Raw genomic sequence first — 6,000 nt, 5'->3', positions numbered from 1 at the left:
GGCAAACTGTGTCACTTGGTTCAGGCTGAGCGCCGGGGTGGTCTTGAGCACCACGTTAGTTCTCACTGCGGAAGGCCAGTGACGCCCCAGGCCCATAGCAGACTCAGGTCAACTGCTCCAGACCTCTCTGCGTGGCAGGGCTGCTGGGGGCTGTGCGTGAGGGCACTGGGGCGGGGGGCCTCACATCTGGAAGGGTGTTGGCACAGATTACTCCAGGACTGCTTTCTGCTCTTAGCTGTGTTCCCACCCTTTCAGTTGACTGATCTGGAGCCCACGCCCCAGGCTCCAGCCAAGATAATGTGTTCACCCCCTCCCACCCTCCCCCACTCTCCAGCCGCAGGGGTGTGTGTGAGAGTCAGAAAGGCTGAGTGCTGGGCTTCATCTGACATCATTCCAAGCAGATGATAATTACGCGGTCCCTTCTCTCCCAGCTCCCTGTGCCCCCAACAAGACACCAGGGAGTTATTTATAAACATGGGCCCCTGGGGGTGCTTCTCACGGGAAGGATGGTGGTGGTGACATGATCTAAAGGGTGCACATACGTGCGTCCTCAGGGTCTGTGGAGGGGAAATGTCTGGAGCACAGGGCAGAGTTCTAGGCAGGGCAACCTGCTTAGAGGGGAGGAGCCTAGACCCGCTCCAGGCCCCCAGCTGCTGTGGGGGTGGGGACTGCTCCCCTGCGCAGCCTGGCTTTCAGAGATCTGCTAACCTATGATAATATGCCAGCAACATGGATTGTCTTGTGTGTCAAGGGCGGAGGCACGAGAAGAGCAGCTTTCTTCCTCCTGGGGCTGGCAGGAACTGGAAATAATTGAGAGTTGTTAGGGTCCAACATGCTGTCCTGAAAACACTATCATTACTCTCCTAATGACTAACTGTGTCTCAGGAGGCGAGGAAGGCAGCTGAGAGGCCGAGGGCTCCTGGGGAGGACGGGGAAGTGGGCGGCTGGCAGCCTGTAATCTGGGGTGAGGGGGCAGGCTGAGGGTGCTCTGCCTGCACCCCTGCCCTGTTCTGGCCTCTGGAGTAAGGTCCTAGGGTACCTCTGCCCCGACCCCTGCCTGCAAAGTCAAGGTGAGGTTAAGCCCCATTCAGGACATAGCACATTCTTACAGCCCTGGTCTCTGGGCTCCTTCTTCTGGGGCTGAGGCCTGCCCTTGCCCCATTTGTTCACTTCCAGCCTCATGTCTCCTCGGGACCACCCAGCCAGGGCCTCCACCACCTTATTCTCCTGCTGTACCTTCCTCCCTCCCCCACGGTGGTCCTTCCAGGGCACACAGTTAACCACGTCTCCCTGCTGGGACAAGTGTGACAGGTGCCCCCTGCGTGGCTGAGACAGAGACCCTCTTCTTAGGGAGGACTCACACCCCACATTCTGCTGGGACTCTAGCCTCTCCCAGCGCTGCTGCCCTTCCGTGGGCCCACCCACAGCCCTCCAGCCTAGGCTCTTTCTTTCTTAAAGCTTGTCTGTGTATCACACGAGTGACACGTGAAGACAAATGAGCACACAGCTCTTCCTGCCCCACCCCCTACCCTGGGCTTTCACTGACTGCTGCCCCGTGTCTGGGGTGGACAGTGTAGACTTTCTGAGTGTTGCCCAGCTTTGTCTGCTCTGGGTGTCAGTGGGGTCCTTTGTGTACTGTGGTGAGGTTCTGGGCACTAGGATCACTTTTAATGCTTCCTCAGAAAGAAGCGGTCATAATGGTGACTCTGAGAGTGTCGGCTTCCAGCGATCCACAAAGGAGTTCACAGAGGAGAAGCCTGGGAAATGCCTCCTGCCCCCGTTCAGGAGCAAACAGTACTGAAGGGGCCATGAACAGGACTGCGCAGAGGACGAGGCTGTGTTCCCAGGCTAATCCCCAAGCCCGGGCATGGTGGCCTGAGCTGCTGGGACCTGGGGTCAGAAGTCCCACCGTCCTGGAGGTATCTGGCCTTCTGGTTGACCCCTCCACTTTTACAAGGCCTAAGGAGGCTGGGCTGGGCTGAGGGCCATCCCTTCATGGATCTGGGGGGGGGTGTCCAGCTCTGGACAGGGGTTCTGGGGAAGGGCAACATCCCAGAACCCTGCTGGCTCCCCTGCCCAGTCAAGGGCGGCATCACCGGCGGCAGTACCTGTGACCTGGCTCGAGTCTTTAGTAGGTGGGCTGCAAGAAATAATCCTCTGCTAAGAATAGCCGTAAGGCAGGGATGGGACACTGGGGTTCAGTGCCTCGAAAATGACCACAATAGAAACAAAGTAAAGCAGAACGCAGTTCAGGAGGGATAGAAAAAAGGGTAACGGGACAAAAACACCTGAGACATCCACAGTCCCCTCCTGTCACCTGCGGACAGGTGTGCTGACCAGGCCCCTGAGAACATACATGTGCACGTGCACCGCGTCCTGGGTCTGCTAGGCGGGTAGGCGGACATGTGCGGCCAGACTCAGCGATTCTGCAAAGCGGGATAAGGGGCACCAGGCGGGGGACCGGGACAGGTGGGGGTCTGACTCGTGTCAGGCGGGGGGATGGCGGGGCGCAGTCCCGCTTTCGCGACCGACGCTGGACCCTGCTTCCGGGGCGGAGCGAGGTCAGGCGCGCACCTGGCGGGTGCAGGGGTCAGGCATTTCAGACCGTCCAGACCCGCCCCTGCCCCTGCAGAGACCCGCCCTTTCCCTCCGCCCCCACCGGTACACTCCTCCCCCTGCTCCTACTTCCACGGTCCCGGGACCCGCCCCAGGCCACGCCCCCCCCCCCCCCCCAGTAGTCCGCCTCCTCCCCATTGATGGTCTCATCCTACCTTGCACAACACCCCTCCTCCTCGCCAGGTTCTGGGGCCCTCCCCACCCTACCGAATCTGTGGACCCGCCCCCTTGCCTCTCCCTTGACACCGCCCCGGTGGGTGGACCTGCCAGCTCGAGGCCCCGCCCCTTTCCATTGACGTCTCCCTCCCCGCATTGGGCTCCGCCCGGATCTGGCCCCGCCCCCACAGTGAACCTCCCATGGCCCCGCCCTGCCCCGGCCACGCTAATTGGTTTCTATCTGCGGAGCTTCCTGAGCTTCGATTGGCTGTACTCGTCGCCGTTCCGCTGTTCGATTGGCCTGCGGGGCCCGCTTTCGCGAGGACCTGCTCCTCGACGGGGCGGGGCCAGCGGCGGCGCGCTGCTCAGGATTGGTCAGCGGCTCAGAGGGGGCGGGCCCACGCCGCGCGCAGTGCCTCGCCAGAAGCGCCAGGAGCAGCTACTGCCGCCTCAGTCGCCTCAGTCGCTTCAGGCTTGGTCGCCTCAGGCTCAGGCACCACTGGGATCTTCAGTCCTCACCCCCCAGCCCCGCCCCGGCCGCCCTCCCGTGGGCCGGCCCGCGGGCACGCCCTCTGCCGCGGGACAGGTGAGTGATAGCGGGCAGGGCCGGGGATCGGGGGGTGGGGAATCGGCTGGAGTCCGGGGCCGGGGTCGGGGGTCGAGGGTAGGGGTCCCGGCCAGGGTCGAGCCGGGATCGTAACCAAGGATCGGGAACAAGAATCGGGGGCGGGGGTCGGAGTCCTGGCCGGGATCGGCGCGGGGGATCGTGGGTCCAATCGGGGCCCCAGACCCCTAACTGGGGTCGAGGTCGAGCCGAGATCGAGGTCGAACCAGGGGTCGGGAACCCGTGACCAGGTTCGGGGTTCGGGCCGGGCAAGGGGCGCAGGTATCCGCCAGACCGAGCTCCGTGGAGAGCGCGGCGGACCCCCGTGGGGCCCGGACCAAGTTGGGCTGCCGCGGGGTCGCGGGCCGGGCGGGGCGGGGCCGAAGGCGGGGCGGGGCGGTCCCGGAGGACCCGGCAGCGCCCCCTCCTCAAGTTGGCGCCGGGGCCGCGCTGCGAGCTCACGGGATAGCCGATCCGGACGGAAACTGGGCGCCGGGAGGGTTTCTGAGTGAAGTGACAGTGCGGCTTCGGCGAAGCGCGGACCCCGCCTGGGCCGCCCTCCGCGATCAGAAGTTGTAAACAAGGATCGCGGGGTTCAGGCCGGTCTGTCAGCCGGTGTCTGCCGCAGGTCTGCTCCGTACTTCAGGAGGCTCACATTTCAAAACGGTGTAAGTTTCGTCGCGTCTGTCTGAGGAAAGATGTGAGGGAAAGCGCATGGTTGGCGCTGGGCTTGGGGCGGCGGGCCCAGGGGAGGGAAGGGGCGCGGGGAGCTCGGGGTGGCGCCGGGACCGAGAGAGGGGATCCGCGGGTGCCCTTTGTGTCCCTTCGCTCACACTCCCAGCATCTGCCGCCTCGACTCGCGTCTGCCTCCCTCCGTGACCCGAGTCAGAGCCTGGAGCAGGGCACCTGCGGCGGTGCGGCCCCCCTCTTCTGGTTGCTGTATGTCCTTCTTTAATTTTGGGGTGGGTCCAAAAGTGTTCTTATTGTTCCCATAAATGTTTCACTCTGGAAGTATTGTTTACTGAGAGTGTGTGTGTATGTGTTTCTCCGCTTTTACTTTTTTACTTAGTACTCCGAAGCACTTGCGTAACAAATTTGAAAGTTAACAAAAGCCGGGTCTTAAACCTTGTGCCTGAGGTTGATTATCTTTCCCCACCTTCTTTTGAGGCAACACGGACTTTCGGGTCTCTTTGGCTCTGCATGTGGGCTAAGGGCACTCTGGGGTGATGAGGATTTCTGATGTGTAATTGACCAAAAGGAATCCTAGGGCAGCAGGGCCTTGATGAGAGACGTTTACAGACTAGACTGGGTAATAAACAGACCATGCAATTCACACCATTTCTCTGGCACAGGTTGCCCTCATCCTTCAAGAATTTAATTTGCTGTCAGGGGTGAGCTGTTGCCCCGTTTCTGTTCTTTGAACTTGTCTTTAGAATTGGGAACCAAAGGAAGTGTGCAAAGGTACTTTCCTATTGAAGAAAACTAACTTCCAGTCCTCTCACACGCAGGAACAACTCATATCATCATAAAATGTCTCAGAGATGTGCATTTTGGCCCAGAGACTGTTTGAAGAACAGTGATACTCTGGAGGGGTTGCTGGCAGAATCTGAAACAATCTCATTGATCCTTACATCAGGGGAATTGGAGTAGTTGTGAGTGGTGTGTTCAGACACAGAGATCCACCTGATATCAAGGGGTCTTCAAATACAAGTGCAGTCACTGACTGACATTGGTCACTTTTGAGCACTAATGTTCTCTTGTTTGTAGATGCTGTTATTTACACAGTGCAAGTTCACTACAAGTGTGTTAGGTTTTATATAACTTTATGCATGACACGGAGAAGGCAATGGGACCCCACTCCAGTACTCTTGCCTGGAAAATCCCATGGAAGGAGGAGCCTGGAAGGCTGCAGTCCATGGGGTCGCTGAGGGTCAGACACGACTAAGCAACTTCACTTTCACTTTTCACTTTCATGCATTGGAAAAGGAAATGGCAACCCACTCCAGTGTTCTTGCCTTGAGAATCCCAGGGACAGGGGAGCCTGGTGGGCTGCCATCTATGGGGTTGCACAGAATCGGACACGACTGAAGCGATTTAGCAGCAGCAGCAGCATGCATGGCAACCCACCCCAGTATTCTTGCCTGGAGAATACCCATGGACAGAGGAGCCTGGTGGGCCACAGTCTGTGTCAGACACAACTGAGTGACTAAGCATAGCATGTGTTTTCTTAGCTAATACTCAATATTATAAGGTTTTGAAAAAAGGTTTGCTGGTAAAAGGAGTTTTTGTTTTGTTTTTTAGCTGAAAAGATTAGATAGCCTGTGTAGAAATCAGGGCTTTGTGACTGATATTGCCACAGGTGGTGTTAATTAGTGGCAATGTTGGACTTTACAACATCACTTTTCCAGATATCTTTATTAATACTCAGAGTTGGAGAAAATACACAGTTTTATGATTACATTTTAAGGGTATTTATGAGAAAATTTCACCATATGGATTTATTTTGTTCCATGTTTAAAAGAGCATGCAGTGTTTATATTTGCAGAAGTCCCACAAGTCCCCTTGAAACAATCTAGCCATTCAAGGTTGGACACTGTTTCTATTCCGGCAGTTTCACTTCCTGG

The 6,000-nt window shown here is 58.0% G+C and overlaps 1 protein-coding gene across 29 annotated transcripts in view; it reads left to right on the top strand.

Annotated features, from left to right (window-relative positions):
• Nucleotides 1-3,086: 3,086 nt before the first annotated feature.
• The window catches only part of PCBP3 (poly(rC) binding protein 3), a 232,935-nt gene continuing 230,021 nt past the window's right edge, over nucleotides 3,087-6,000 (top strand). For 9 of the 29 annotated variants that reach the window (XR_015135965.1, XR_015135902.1, XR_015135885.1 and 6 more), the window contains exon 1: nucleotides 3,159-3,358. The gene's annotated coding sequence lies outside the window, so the exon portion shown is untranslated. Of the gene's footprint in view, nucleotides 3,359-6,000 lie in introns of all 29 variants that reach the window. The other 20 variants (XM_086323386.1, XM_086323460.1, XM_086323306.1 and 17 more) reach the window with 4 other exon arrangements.

Source organism: Bos grunniens, chromosome 1 (genome assembly GCF_055505025.1).
Source record: "Bos grunniens cultivar Pamir isolate PY7600 chromosome 1, Bosgru_T2T1.0, whole genome shotgun sequence".
Lineage (NCBI taxonomy): Eukaryota > Metazoa > Chordata > Mammalia > Artiodactyla > Bovidae > Bos > Bos grunniens.
Note: the sequence above shows the minus strand (reverse complement) of the source record. Positions and strands in the feature narration are given on the sequence as shown.